Below are 16,426 nucleotides of genomic sequence, written 5' to 3' on the forward strand. Positions count from 1 at the left end.
TTCAAGAAAATCTGTTAAATGAATAAATGACAAAAACACATTCAGCCCCCTATACTGGGACCACTTAAAAAAATGGTTTTTAGAGAAATTAATATGAAACTGAAAATGTAATTATTTTTTAAACCACAGCTCTAAATATATTCCTTTTCTACCAGAAACCTGCTCTGTGGAATATCTGAAGATGACCATGTCTTATAAACAACTTGGTAAATCTAAAAAGTATGTGTAAGAGATAACCTTTGAAAAAATACACTTAAAAGGTAAAATGTAAGTGCTTCTAAGCTAGATATGAACTTTGGCAATCACTTGACCTAGCCTTTTGATTATTTTTACTTCACACTTAACACAGGTGTAACAGAAGAATATAGATTAAGTCGTGTTTGTTCTTCTGTCCAGACTCATACCATTTCACTACCTTCCCAAAGATAACTATCATTAATTTGATGTGTAAGCTCCCCAGTTGATATTTTAATACTTGTATTAGATATACAAGTCTATAAGCAACATATACTGCTGTTCCAAGAAGCTTTTAAATGTTTATATAATTGCCTTTATGTTATATACAGTCTGCAACTGTCTTTTTTCATTCAACATTATTTTTGATATCTACACTTTGATGAAGTTCATTCATTTTAACTGCTGAAAATTATTCAGTTGGGTGAATATATCAAATACATTCATCTATTTCTTTATTGAAAGCCAATTTTATACTTCCCAGTTTTTCTAACAATGTCACAATAAACTTTGTATATGTCTCCTGATGTACACCTGTGAAAATCTCTCAGTTACAAATTCAAAAGTTAATTTTCAGGGGCTCATGGATGTATCTTTTCAATTGTATAATAGATTATCAAATTCTTCTCCCAAGCAGTTTATATCCATTTACACTTCCATCAGCACCACATGATAGTCTATATTCTCCTACTACTTTGTACAAATATTTGCCATTTATACATGATATATAATACACATGTTAAACACTATCTTAATGGATATAATTTTTTTGAATTTGTCATTTTTCCCAATTGCTAGCAATATTTTTCACCTGCTCACTGGCCATATGGATTTTCTCCTCTGTAAATTGCTGGTTCATATTCTTTGCTCATTTTTAAGAGGAGTTGACTATTTCTTATTAAGTTGTAGCTGTTCTTTATACACTATGGACAGGAATCCTGTTATGTATACTTAACTTCGCTAATTATATATTTTAGTGATAGCTTACTAAAGTTTAAATTTTTGATTTAGACAAATTTATTAATTTTTTCCTTTATGATCTGTGTTTTTTATCTTAAGACATCCTATCTAGCTAAAGTTTTAAGGATATATATCATTCTAATATTTTGAAGTTAGCTTTTTCAAGTTTGATCTTTATTTGAATTAGAATTTACTCTTATGGGGGCACCTGGGTGGCTCAGTGGGTTAAGCCACTGCCTTCGGCTCAGGTCATGATCTCAGGGTCCTGGGATCGAGTCCCGCATCGGGCTCTCCGCTCAGCAGGGAGCCTGCTTCCCTCTCTCTCTCTCTCTCTGCCTGCCTCTCTACTTGTGATCTCTCTCTGTCAAATAAATAAATAAAATCTTAAAAAAAAAAAAAAAAAGAATTTACTCTTACGTATGGTGTGGTGTAATACATATTTTCTCTCTGGTAGGCCAACTGCTCCCTATTTTATTATGTCCAAGTTTGCACATATGCTTGAATCTATTTTTGGCTTTTTTTCTGTTTAATTATTAATCTATGTGTCTATCTTTGCACCACCACTCTAAATTTACCTGTGTTTTAAAAACTAGGTCTAGATGTTTGCTTAAATGACCTTTTTTGACCATTTTCAGAACAGTCTTGATAATCCTTAGGCCTTAAATATTCCAGGTTGAGTTTTTGGTTTTTCCAATTATACAAAATTCTTGTTAAGATTTATATTGAGCTGCACTGATGTTATAGATTGAAGTGGAGGAGTTGACTCATAATTGGATTTATTTTTGTCTGTCTTTAAAAATGTCTTATAATTCTCTGTATCTTTCAAAAATTATACTTTCTAACTTACTAATGTACATGCTGATATTCACAAAAACTATTAGTTTTCTATGCTGACCTTATTAGTTCTAACAGTATATAGATTCTCCTGTAGATAACCATTTCACTTACAATTAATGAAAATATGTTTCTTCCTTTTCTGTCCTTATGCCTCTTTTTCACCTCCTTTCTTACCTAATTACTTTGCCTAAAATCTCTAAAGATGAAGAATTACAGTGACAGCAGACATCCTGTTCTGTTTCCAGTTTTTGTTTCAAAATTTTAACATGATGTATTATAATATTCCATTTAGTGGAATTTTATTATTTCCTACAATATTCCTGAATATTCAATAATTTTACTGACTCAATTAAAATGATGCTTCAATATCCCGATGTTCTGCTTCAGAAAATGACAAAGTAACTTCCCACATGTAACAATGATACATTGTGGACAAAGTATAAAAACCGGGCATCAAACTTAGAGTGACCAAAAGCAGGTAGCAACTAGAGGGAAACATCTGTAAAAGAAGGGAACTGTGTTAGGTAGGATTTGTCGTTATAAGGCTGTTTGTCTGAGGGCACTGATCCACCCATGCAACAACGATCACTGAAGAATAAGGCAGAAATCTGCTGTCTTGCCAGCTGAGGAGGCAGAAGACAATGTCTGGGATAGCCAGAGCCACTGTAACATGAAAGATGAAATCCTAGAAAGGATGGCGCCACAAAATTTCTTTATAAACTATGCCCAAACGTTTGGATGACCTTCCTCTGGGAAAGACTCCAAGGCTTCCAGAAAAAAGCAACGGCTGGAAAAAGTGGAAAGATCTGAGTTGAGTCTCCTTGCTGCTTATTATAGGAGTAATAATGCTGGAGTTTGAATCCCAACATGTTACAGACTACCAGGACAAAAAAATCCAAAACACAAAAAACCCCACAACACTCAGAAAAAAATAACAGAATCCAAAGCCTACAACAATGTATCACCCACAACACCCATTACACAAGCAAAATATACCAGAAAGAAGAAACAGGAAAAAGAGATCCAGAGTCAAGACAAAAAGCAGCTCACAGAAACCAAATCCTGAATGATCCATATGTCAGAATTAGTCAAGGATGTCTAAGCAAGTATTATAAATATGTCCAAGTATTTAAAGGAAAATAATGTCATAAGAAATGTATACATGGCAGGGGAGAACCTCAGCTGAGAAATGGTAGTTTCTCAGAACCAAATGGAAATTCTAAAACTAAAAAGTACAATGTCTAAAATGAAAAATTCACTGGATTACCTTAATAGCAGATCAGATACAGCAGAAAAAGGGTCACTAAACTGGAAAATAAATCAATACATCTTATTGACTCTAAAGGAGAAAGAAAAAGATTTTCAACATAATAAGCAGAGCCTCAGGAATCTGTAGTACAACATCAAGTGGTCTAACCATGTACAGTTGGAGAGGAGAGATAATGGGACAGAAAAATATCTGACAAATGACCAAAAATTCCCCCAAATTATGTGAAAAACACGAACTTACATATCTAAGTTCATTAAATTCCAAGCATGATTATTACAAAGAAAACCACACATGGGCACATCATAGTCAAAGATATGAAAACACGAAGATGAAAAGCAAATTTTGAGGTCAACTGGATGAAGTAAAGTTAACATTATATGCGGTAAAAAAGTGGTATGAATGATAGCTGACTTCTATACAGTCAACTGATTTGCAACAGAAGTTGCAAACAGAACTAAAGCATTTAAGTGATAAAAGAAAATCCTTTCAAAAAAGGCCGATGGAATAACTGGATATATCTATAAACAAATGAACATAACTCATTCAACTACTTTTGAGTTGGATCTTAAAATTAACTATAAAAATGTAAGCTATAAAATGCCTACAAGAAATCACAGACTATTAAGACCTGAAAAATATACAAAGATATCTTGGGATGCAATAACCCTTAAAGAAAAAAAAATAAATTAAATTCCATCAAAATGAAAATCAACTGTATTCATCAAAAGACATCAACTAAGCAAATAAGCCATCACACAAAACCAATATTTGCAAAACATACATCTAACAAAGGACTTATGCTCAGAATATGTTATAAATTCCTACAACTCAAGAGTAAAGTCAATTAATAAATAAACAACTGCAATAGACAGTTCACACAAAAAAAGGAATATACAAATATCCAATAAGGAAATGAAAAGATGTTCAACATCATTAAACATTAAGGAAACGCAAATCAAAATCATGATGATATACTATTATATACTCACTAGGATGGCTAAAATTAAAAACACAGTTTGGAGCAACTGCAACTGTCATACATTTCTGGTGGAAATGTAAAAGGTAAAACCACTTCAGAAAAATTTAGTTAAATATAAACATCTTTTATTGGGGCAATTCTAGTCCTAGGTATTTATATTAAAGAAATGAAACTCTGTATCCATGAAACAGGCTTGAACAATAATGTTCATAGAATCTTTAGTCATAATTGCCCCAAACTGAAAATAATCCAAATGGCAGTCAATGTAAGAATGGATAAAAACATGGTATAGTCATAGTACTCAGCAATTAAAAAAACAGACAAAAACCAACTTACAATACATAGAAACACATGGATGAATCTAGTAGATATTACAGTGAGCCAAAGACACCACCCAGAGAAGTTCACTCTGTATAATTCCATTTATATGAAGTTCTAGCATAGACTAAATTAATCTATGACAAAAAATGTTTTATAAACATTTTAATTAAATAGTATCAACCTGGTAGTTGGTATTAGACAAAAATAATGAAATATCAGTACCATAATTTTGCTGTGGTATTGTAACTAGAAATGTTATGGAACATGCTAATCATTCATCTTCCACATCTTTCAGTTCAGGCTTTGCATATTAGGTCAGATCAACACAATATTAAGAAGTAAAAATCTTAACCTAGACCTACAGTGTAGGGAAAAGAGGGAAACACAGCAGCAAGGACAGCATATACTAATTTAATAAAGAGAGATACAACTTGAGAAATCATATTTTGTTTTCCCTAAACTGAATTACAGAGTGAAGCTGGGGAAACTTTCTTACCTAATGCGGTTATACAAAAGAGACAATAATTTTAGGAAATATATGTTAAAAAAAAACCCAAAAAACAAAAAAAAACCTTAGTCTAAACTTACTTTACCTCAAAGAAATAACCATGAAATAACCACTTTACTTCACAAAAATAACCATTTAATATCCCCTTTTCTTCAGAGTTCAACATGCCTCAATAAATAGATTACTAGTCATGGGCCAAACATACACAGACTATAATACATAGAATGTATTATATGTATATGTATATGTATATGTATATGTATATGTATATGTATATGTATATGTATATGTAACGATACATAGAATATAACACATTGTAAGAAACAATATGCTTGAAAGAACAGAGATGCTTGCTACAACCATTCCAGAAACTTTGTTTTCCCAGTTTCCACAAACTGTTTATTAAGTATTTATTACTGATATCATTCTAAGAGACTCCCACTCATCTTTCCAGTAACAGGTTTGGCTTCCACCCAAAAGTTCAATACTATTTCTACATTTATTTAGAGTCTCCAAGTCTGAATTCAGAATGACTCACAATTCCTATATACTTGATTCAAAATTCTCATGTTGCAGAAATTGTGATCTATGAATACCAGATATTACATACACTTCACGTATGGAAAATCTGAAGTAGAGGAGGTAAGTGTAATACATCAACTGTAAGAAGCTCTTACATTCTAGTCTAGCCAGGATAAGTCAAACTCCTCGCTTCCTCTTCCTGCAAAATGTTAATTCTATCAAAAGTATATTGACTTTAGATCCTTTTTGTGGATTATGACTTAGCTTACAGTCCATCAAAGTAAAAGATGTTTTTATCTTATACTTTTCTAAAGCATTTACTTTTGGTTCACTCAAAAGAGAACAAAAAAATTTTTGTTTTTAAAAATAACCACAATAGGGGCGCCTGGGTGGCTCAGTGAGTTATGCCGCTGCCTTTGGCTTGGGTCATGATCCCAGGGTCCTGGAATCAAGTCCGCATTGGGCTCTCTGCTCAGCGGGGAGCCTGCTTCTCCCCACCCCCCGCCTGCCTCTCTACCTACTTGTGATCTCTGTCTGTCAAATAAATAAATAAAACCTTTAAAAATAAAATAAATAATAAAAATAACCACAATAGTAGTGGCTAATTCTATAAAAGTTGAAAGATAAAAAATATATATATAAAGCAAACTACTCTTAATCCCATCATCAAGAAATATTTATTTGTACACTTACTACGTCTTTTTAAAAAAGATTTTATTTATTTATTTGAGAGAGAGAATGGACGTGGGGGCAGAGGCAGAGAGAGAAGCAGACTCCCCTGCTGAACAGGGAGCCCAATGCAGGACCTGAAACCAGGACCCTGGGATCATGACTCGAGCCAAAGGCAGACATTCAACAGACTCAGACACCCAGGTGCCCACTTAACCATGTCCTCTTAAAAATAACTGGGATCTGGGGGTGCCTGGGTGGCTCAGTGGTTTAAAGCTTCTGCCTTCAGCTCAGGTCATGATCCCAGCATCCTGGAATCGAGCCCCGCATAAGATCTCTGCTCTGCAGGGAGCCTGCTTCCCCTCCTCTCTCTGCCTCTCTCTCTGCCTACTTGTGATCTCTGTCAAATAAGTAAATAAAATCTTAAAAAAAAACAAACTGGGATCTGTTGGTGAGGATGTGGAGAAACTGGAACCACTGTCTGCTACTAATAGGAATGTAAGATGGTGTAGCTGCTGCAGATAACAGTCTGGTGTTTCCTCAAAAAACACATAATTATCACATAACCCAGAAATTTTACTCCTAGGTATATACCCAAGAAATGAAATAGGTATTAAAACAACAATGTGCACATAAATATTCATAGATGCACTATTCTTAAGAGTTAAAAGGTGGAAACAACCCAAATGGATGAATAAACAAAAGGTGGTCCATCCATATAATGGAGTATCATTCAGCCACAAAAAAAGAATGATCCATACTAAAACATGGATGAATCCTGGAAAGTCTGTTTAGAGAAGGAAGGCATAAAAGGTCATTTATTATGTAATTTCATGTGTCTGAAACATCCAGAGTAGCTACATGCATAGAACCAGAAAGCTGACTGGTGGCTGCCAGGAACTAAGGGGACAGGAAATTGGGGAATGACTGCTTAAAGCATATGGGGTTTCATTTTGGGGTGATGAAATATTTTGGAACTACACAGAGGTGATGGTTACACATTATAAATGTACTAAATGTCATTCAAGTGTGCACTTTAAGTGGTTAATTTTAGGTCATGTAAAACTTACCTTAATAAAAAACAACGTATGATCATAAAACCAAAAAAAATTCATTTTGATACTATACTACCTAATAACAAAGTACCAATTATGTTTATATTTACATCCCAAAATGCTTTTGTTTTGAATCACTTACATTTGACAGTCTTTGTTTAAGATTTTATGTATGTGTGTATGTATATATGTATTTATAGAGCATGAGTGGGGGGGAAGGGGCAGAGGAGGACAGAGATACTCCAGCAGACTTTGAGCTGAGCTCAGAGCCCTACACAGGGATTAATCCCATAAGCAAAGCTGAAATCAGGAGTCAAAGGTCCAACCAACTAGGCTTTCCAGGCACCCCCATTTTACAGTCTTTAATTAAGCACATAAAACTGTACTATATATATTTCTACATGAACATTTTGTGAAAATCAGATCACAGTGTATCACTTACAAATCTTTTGTCTCTCTTCTGATCATGTATACCTTTTTGCATAGTTCCTGAAAACAACATAACCATCCCACCTTTAAAAAAAAAATTTTTTATTTGAGAGAGAGCGTGTGAGTGAGAGGAGAGGCAGAGTGAGAGGGAGAGAATCTCAAACAGATTCCATGCCTGACAGGGAGCTCCATCTCATGTCCCTGAGATCATGACATGAGCTGAAACCAAGAGTCAGAGGCTTAACCAACTGAGCCACCAGGTGTGCCCCCTTCATCCCACCTTTTGTTAACTTTGAAACTGGCGTGAGGCTGGAATGGCCCAATAAGATTAAAGAGAGGGTTTCCACTCAATGTTTTCTATACTTATTCTTTCTTCTTCAGCTTTCTGCTCTTGCTCCTTCCTGGCCTGCTCTTGAACAATTCTTAAAGGTTTCCTAGTTCCTCAAGAAGAGCTGTAGTATCAGCATTACTCTCCTTTTCAAAATCTTCATTTTCTTCCTCTGTTAGAGGCTCATCTGCACCAAGGTTGGCAGAAGAAATCTGGTCTAACCAAGGCTTCTTGGACACTGAAGATGTATGTTCTCATGTAGGATGATTTCCTCTTTTCCTGCTGTAGCTCCCTCTCTTCCCTCCAGCATTGTTCCTAAATCGTGATTCCAAACTACTTCTTCTGCCTCCTGAATAGTTCATCTATATTTTATCTTTGTGTGAGAAGGTCTCTACTTAAATATTGCTTTAAGAAGTGGCTCAAATCACCTTCCCCCTTTCCTCTCCTATCTCTCACAGATTCAGAAGTTGTTCTGGCTGCTGCTGTCATCTTTTCTGGTTGGCCGAGATCCGATGCAGCAGCCTCCAGAAAACATACAGACACCATTACAACTCTTCCCCAAAATGAGTTAAAAATAGTCATCATTCAGAGTTCTTGCCTGATCTTATGAGCTTTTGGGGATCTGCTTTAAAAGTAATTTAGGTTGCAGACCAATACATCTCAATAGGACACTGGTTTTTAGTGGCATCTTCCTTTACCATATAGTTTGTTCTATGCTTTGTAGAATGCTTGGTATGCTGCTCACTAAATGTCAGTAGACATTCTGACAACCAGAACTGCTCTACATACTATCATGTCTCTAGTTGAGTGCTACTACTCTGGAGTGCAGAGAACAAAGTCATTCATACACTATGTGTTGCTGACTCACATATAAGAGGTTCCCTAATATACTCAATACAATGCTCTATAAATGAGTTATTTCTAAAGTTCAAACTTCGTTAGGTATGAATAGTGAACTTTTTGTTTTTTTGAAGAATATATTATAAGCATTTGCTAATTTTATCAAAAAAACCTCATCTTCCTGTTCAGAAAATTAAAACCAATTCGTTTTTTAAAGATGTATTTATTTTAGTGAGAAAGAGTGTGTGCGCGCATGCACATATGTACAAGCAAGGTGGGAAGGGCAGGGGTGAGAGAATCCTGAAGCAGATTCCCTGCTGAGCACAGAGCCGGATGTGTTGATCTCAGGATCCTGAGATGATGACCTGAGCAGAAATCAATAGTCAGACACAACCAACTGAGTCACCCAGGACCCCAAAACTAACTTCCACTAGAAGAATTAACTATTAACAGAAAACTTTTGCCTACTATTTAATTATTGATATTATTAGAATGAAGCTTTCAACTTCTTAGTGACATCATTGCATTCTTTGAGTTAGTATTCTTTTCTACTATTTTTTGAGATTACCAAGTTGCAAGTATAGTGTAAAGTTATAGAGAATAATATAGTACACATTCCTGTCAGTGACTTTGAAGTAATCTGAACATTTTCTCCCTTAAGGAAGAAACCTTCGTAGATGAAACTGAAGCCCCTCTAGGCTGTTTTCCAATTTCATTTCACCATTCATTTGTTGGTGGTGACCACTATCTAGAACTTATTATCATTCTTATTAATATTTATATTTTACTACAAATATTCAGTACAGTAGTTCCCCACAGTTTCAATTATCCAAAGTTAACCATGGTCCAGAAGCAGGTGATCTTCCTTCTGATGTATAATGTATAATCAGAAGATCTTATAATCAGAAGGTCAACAGTAGCCTAGCTCTATATCATGATGGCTACATCAGTCACTGCACTTCATCTCATCATGTAAACATTTCATCACCCTCATATCACCACAAGAAGGGTGAGTACAGTCAGATATTTAGAGAGAACATATTCACCTAATTTTATTATAGTATATTGTTATAATTATTCTATTTTATTATTTGTTGTTAATCTCTTACTGTACCTAATTTATACACTATACTTTATCATAGGTACATATGTACTATGTATAAGAAAAAAACATCCATGGTTTCTATCCATGGTACTATCCATGGTTTCAGGCATCCACTTGGGTCCCTGCTGGAATGGGGAGGGGGGTAATTTATGTCACTAAACAATATGAAGCAGTTTTGTTTACTTTATAAACACGGAGTTATGATGCATGTATTAGTCTACCTTCCCCCCACTTTTTACTTATGGGGCTTTAGAAAGTGTGTCTTTTTATTCATTCTAGTTTATCTGTTTTAACTGTTACTAGTGTTGTGGGTTGAATTATGTATCAATCTCAGTACCTCACAATGTGAACTTATTTGGGGACAGGGTCTTTACAGAGGCAATGAAGTTAAAAGAAATCAGTCATGTGGGTGGGCTCTAATCCAATACCACAGCTGTGCTAATAAAATGGGAAAATGCAGATACGAAGGCACGTAAGGAAGGAAGAAGATGTGAAAAGACATAAGGAGAAGGCCATCTGCAGGTCAAGGAAAGCAACCTGGAAGATCCTTCCCTCATACCCTTCAGAAGGAATCAACATTGTGAACACCTTGATCTTGGACTTCTATCCTCCAGAACTGTGAGAAAATAAGTTCCTGTTGCTTAAGCCACCTACTCTGTGGTACTTTGTTATAGCAGCCCTAGAAAACTAATACACATAGTATTCCATTGTCTGAACATACCACTTTTCATTTATACATTCTTTTACTGAAAGATACCTATGGTGTTTCCAGCTCTATACTGTAACACAGAATGTTGCAACAAACATTTGGCATACAGCTCTTGTTATGCAACACTTTTTCTCAGACATACAGAAGCACATATACACAAACCTTGCAGGGGAATTCTGGTATGTTGATCTTCAACTTTCTAATTATTGCTAAATTGGACTTCAAAGTATACTCCCATCAGCTGTGTATGAGAATAATTTCTTTACCCTCTCCAAAATCTGGTAATGACAGACTTTTGCCAATGTAATGTGTGTGAAATTATTTCACTGATTTAATATGCATTACTCTATTAATGAGGTTTAACATCCTTACATGTTTATTGACCACTATGCTTTCTTATATGTACTGTCTACTCATAATCTTTACCCATTTTCCACTTTGTTGTTTACTATTATTATTTTTATAATAATGAGTCCTCTTTATACTCTGATACTAATCCTTTGCCAATTATTTAATTACAAATATTTTCTCCCCATCTGCAGCTTGTTTTTCTTTTTATGGTATTGTTTTACAGAAAGCTTTTATTTTAATGTATTCAAATTTATTAGTATTTTCCTTCATGAAAAGTGCTTTTGGTGTCTTGTTTTTAAAAACTTTTCCTTTCATGACGTCACAAATTTATTTTCAGGGTGCCTGGGTGGCTCAGTCAGTTAAGTGTGTGACCCTTGATCCTAGCTCAGGTCTTGATCTCAGAGTCATGAATTCAAGCCCAGTGTTGGACTCCATGCTTGGGGTGGAGCCTACTTAAAAAAAAGAGGGAGAGATTTATTTTCTTATAAATGCTTTTCACATTTGGTGCTTGAGGTCCCTTGGAGTCTGTGTGTGATACACGTTAATTTTTTTCATATAGATAACTAAAGGTCCAGTGTTCCACCCTTCCCTTGCAGACAAGTCTGCTGTTTTGTTTTTGTGTTTCCTAAGTCTAGCACTTTTCCTGGTACACATCAGGCAATGTGTGCTCAATAAAATGACGGATGGAGGCAGGGAAAGGGAGAGAAAGAAAGGTGAGGCAGGGATAGGAGTGTGGGAAAGAATATTCAGATCATGGTCCTTGGTGCAAACTTAAGTATCAAAACCATACAAGTCTAAGGGTATTAAAAACAGACTCAGGGGGTGGGCTGCAGGCAAATGGGCTTTTCAGACTCTGGAATGCTGGAGGCAAAGATATTGATCATGTAACTGGGTAACCACTCTGCTTTATCTCTCCCAGGCTGAGACTATGGCCTTGCTGGTACTGAATAGGTTTAAAATCCAAAAAACTGTGACGTTTTATAACTATCACTTGATTATTATGTTAAGTCTTTGCAGAATTTTAATGAAAGCCTAAGTATAAAAGGCAATGATATATCATACATTTGATCCAGCTGAACTCTTCCTAAAGGTAAGGTAACTGTACGTACACAAGAAACCCGAGAGACTGAAAAAGCTGTTTAAAGATATGCTACATTTACGATTACTCAGAATAGTCATTTGACTTCTGTATCCTTAACTACATAATCCAGGAACATACAACAGGTGAGTAGACAGTCCCTTCCCAAGAACCCCTAACCTTAAGGTTAAATGGAGGGGTAGGGGAGGGCACAACAGAAATAAGGGGAAAGAAGAATAGGACCTACAATGACTTCTGCTTTGGTGACACTAACAGAAAAATAGCTCCCTAGAGCAAGATTATGATATCTAGTGCAGCATAGCTGAGGAACTACATTCCATAAGAGTAAAAGGGGTCTTAGCCTCTTGATGAATGTACACTAAACCATCTATGAAATATTCTTGCCAAAACATTAAACCCTGTCTATGTATTGAACCATATTTATATCTAACTAGCAAACAGAAAGTAGAGATGAGAAAGATCCTAAAAAGCAACATGGGAATGAAATCAGGAAAACCCAGAAGCAGGAAACTCCAGAGGACAAATGATACAGTTTCTTAATTGAAAAAAAAAAAAAAAAAACTACAAGAAAAATTTTAAAAGAAGACGTATAGATTAAGAGACAATCAACAAACAGCAATATAAGGATACCAATTAAAACAAATTACAGAGGAAGGAGTCAAGATGGCGGAGAAGTAGCAGGCTGAGACGACCTCAGGTAGCAGGAGATCAGCTAGATAGCTTATCTAACCAGTACGAACACCTACAAATCCAACGGGAAATCGAAGAGAAGAAGAGCAACAATTCTAGAAACAGAAAATCGATCACTTTCTGAAAGGTAGGACCTGCGGAGAAGTGAATCCAAAGTGACGGGAAGATAGACCGCGGTGGGAGGGGCTGCCTCCCGGCAAGCAGCGGAGCAACAGAGCACAAAATGAGGACTTTTAAAAGTCTGCTCCACTGAGGGACATCGCTCCAGAGGCTAAACCAGGGGGAATCCCACACGGGGTCAGTGTAACCCCAGGTCCCGCAGGGTCAGAGAAGGACCAGGGGTGTCTGAGTGTCGCAGAGCTCACAGGTATTATAACCGGGAAGCCAGCTACAGCGACAAAGCCAAGGACTGAGCTCTCACCTCAGGGTTGAACTGGGCACAGACTGGGTGAGGTCGGAGCGCGACCGGAGGCCAGGGAGACAGAGTGACTGAGCACTTTTCTCCAAGCGCGAGCAATTCGGCGCTTTTCTCCAGGCATGACCAGAGGCCAGGGAGACGGGAGCGATTGGGCGCTTTTCTCTGAGGGCCCACTAAGGAGCGGACCCGAGCTCTCGGCTCCTCTGGGCCAGAGATTGGGAGGCCGCCATTATCATTCTCGACCTCCAGAACTCTACGGAAAGCATTCAGGGAACAAAAGCTCCCAAAAGCAAACCCAAGCGGATTACTTAGCTCGGCCCCTGGAAGGGGCGGGGCAATTCCGCCTCCAGCAAAGACACTTGAGAATCACTACAACAGGCCCCTCCCCCAGAAGATCAAGAAACCCAGCCAAGACCAACTTCACTTACCAAGGAGAACAGCAGAATTCCAGAGGAGGAGAAAGCAAATCTTATCTGGACAAAATGACAAGGCGGAAAAACTCACCACAAAAAAAAGAACAAGAGGCAGTACCGTAGGCTGGGGACCTAATCAATACGGACATTGGTAATATGACAGATCTAGAGTTCAGAATGCGATTCTCAAGGTTCTAGCCGGGCTCAAAAAAGGCATAGAAGATATTAGAGAAACCTCTCCGGAGAGATAAAAGCCCTTTCTGGAGAAATAAAAGAACTAAAATCTAACCAAGTTGAAATAAAAAAACCTATTAATGAGATGCAATCAAAAGTGGAAGCTCTTACTGCTAGGATAAATGAGGCAGAAGAAAGAATTAGTGACATAGAAGACCAAATGACAGAGAATAAAGAAGCTGAGCAAAAGAGAGACAAATGCTGGACCACGAGGAGAGAATTCGAGAGATAACTGACACCATAAGATGACACAACATTAGAATAACTGGGATTCCAGAAGAAGAAGAAAGAGAGAGGGGAGGAGAAGGTATACTGGAGAGAATTATTGTAGAGAATTTCCCTAATACGGCAAAGGGAACAAGCATCAAAATCCAGGAGATGCAAAGAGTGCCCCTCAAAATCAATAAAAATAGGTCCACACCCCGTAACCTGATAGTAAAATTTACAAATCTTAGTGACAAAGAGAAAATCCTGAAAGCAGCCCGGGAAAAGAAGTCTGTAACATACAATGGTAAAAATATTAGATTGGCAGCAGACTTATCCACAGAGACCTGGCAGGCCAGAAAGAGCTGGCATGATATATTCAGAGCACTAAACAAGAAAAACATGCAGCCAAGAATACTATATCCAGCTAGGCTATCATTGAAAATAGAAGGAGAGATTAAAAGCTTCCAGGACAAACAAAAACTGAAAGAATTTGCAAACAGCAAACCAGCTATACAGGAAATATTGAAAGGGGTCCTCTAAGCAAAGAGAGACCCTAAAATTAGTAGATCAGAAAGGAACAAAAACAATATACAGTAACAGTCACCTTACAGGCAATACAATGGCACTAAATTCATATCTCTCAGTAGTTACCCTGAATGTTAATGGGCTAAATGCCCCAATCAAAAGACACAGGGTATCAGAATGGATAAAAAAACAAAACCCATCAATATGCTGCCTAAAAGAAACTCATTTTAGACTTGAAGACACCTCCAGATTTAAAGTGAGGGGGTGGAAAACAATGTACCATGCTAATGGACATCAGAAGAAAGCTGGGGTGGCAATCCTTATATCAGATTAAACAGATTTTAAGCCAAAGACTATAATAAAAGATGAGGAAGGACACTATATCTTACTCAAAGGGTCTGTCCAGCAAGAAGACCTAAGAATTTTAAATATCTATGCCCCTAACGTGGGAGCAGCCAACTATATAAACCAATTAATAACAGAATCAAAGAAATACATCGACAATAATACAATAATAGTAGGGGACTTTAACACTCCCCTCACTGAAATGGACAGATCATCCAAGCAAAAGATCAACAAGGAAATAAGGGCCTTAAATGACACACTGGACCAGATGGACATCACAGATATATTCAGAACATTCCATCCCAAAGCAACAGAATACACATTCTTCTCTAGTGCACATGGAACATTCTCCAGAATAGACCACATCCTGGGACCTAAATCAGGTCTCAACCGGTATCAAAAGATTGGGATCATTCCCTGCATATTTTCAGACCACAATGCTCTGAAGCTAGAACTCAATCACAAGAGGAAATCTGGAAAGAACCCAAATACATGGAGACTAAACAGCATCCTTCTAAAAAAAGGAATGGGTCAACCAGGAAATTAAAGAAGAATTGAAAAAATTCATGGAAACAAATGATAATGAGAACACAACAGTTCAAAATCTGTGAGACACAACAAAGGCAGTCCTGAGAGGAAAATATATAGCGGTACAAGCCTTTCTCAAGAAACAAGAAAGGTCTCAAATACACAACCTAACCCTACACCTAAAGGACCTGGAGAAAGAACAACAAAGAAAGCCTAAACCCAGCAGGAGAAGAGAAATCATAAAGATCAGAGCAGAAATCAATGAAATAGAAACTAAAAAATACAATAGAACAAATCAACAAAACTAGGAGCTGGTTCTTTGAAAGAATTAATAAGATTGACAAACCCCTGGCCAGACTTATCAAAAAGAAAAGAGAAAGGACCCAAATAAATCATGAATGAAAGAGGTCAGATCACAACCAACACCAAAGAAATACAAACAATTATAAGAACATACTATGAGCAACTCTACGCCAACAAATTTGACAATTTGGAAGAAGCGTATGCATTCCTGGAGACATATAAACTACCACAGCTGAACCAGGAAGAAATAGAAAACCTGAAGAGACCCATAACCAGTAAGAGATTGAAACAGTCATCAAAAATCTCCAAACAGGGGCGCCTGGGTGGCTCAGTGGGTTAAGCCGCTGCCTTCGGCTCAGGTCGTGATCTCGGGGTCCCGGGATCGAGTCCCACATTGGGCTCTCTGCTCGGCAGGAAGCCTGCTTCCCTCTCTCTCTCTGCCTGCCTCTCCGTCTACTTGTGATCTCTCTCTGTCAAATAAATAAATAACATCTTAAAAAAAAAAAAAGATTATAAAAAAAAAAAAATCTCCAAACAAACAAAAGCC

At 36.8% G+C, this 16,426-nt stretch overlaps 1 protein-coding gene and 1 pseudogene across 1 annotated transcript in view; both read right to left on the bottom strand.

The window, feature by feature from the left end:
- Positions 1–16,426, bottom strand: part of LOC111153200 (regulatory factor X7) — a 145,855-nt gene that overhangs the window by 84,341 nt on the left and 45,088 nt on the right. The window lies entirely within an intron of this gene.
- Positions 7,741–8,601, bottom strand: LOC111153095 (annotated as a pseudogene).

Source organism: Enhydra lutris, unplaced genomic scaffold (genome assembly GCF_002288905.1).
Source record: "Enhydra lutris kenyoni isolate GAN:26980312 unplaced genomic scaffold, ASM228890v2 scaffoldscaffold31, whole genome shotgun sequence".
NCBI lineage: Eukaryota > Metazoa > Chordata > Mammalia > Carnivora > Mustelidae > Enhydra > Enhydra lutris.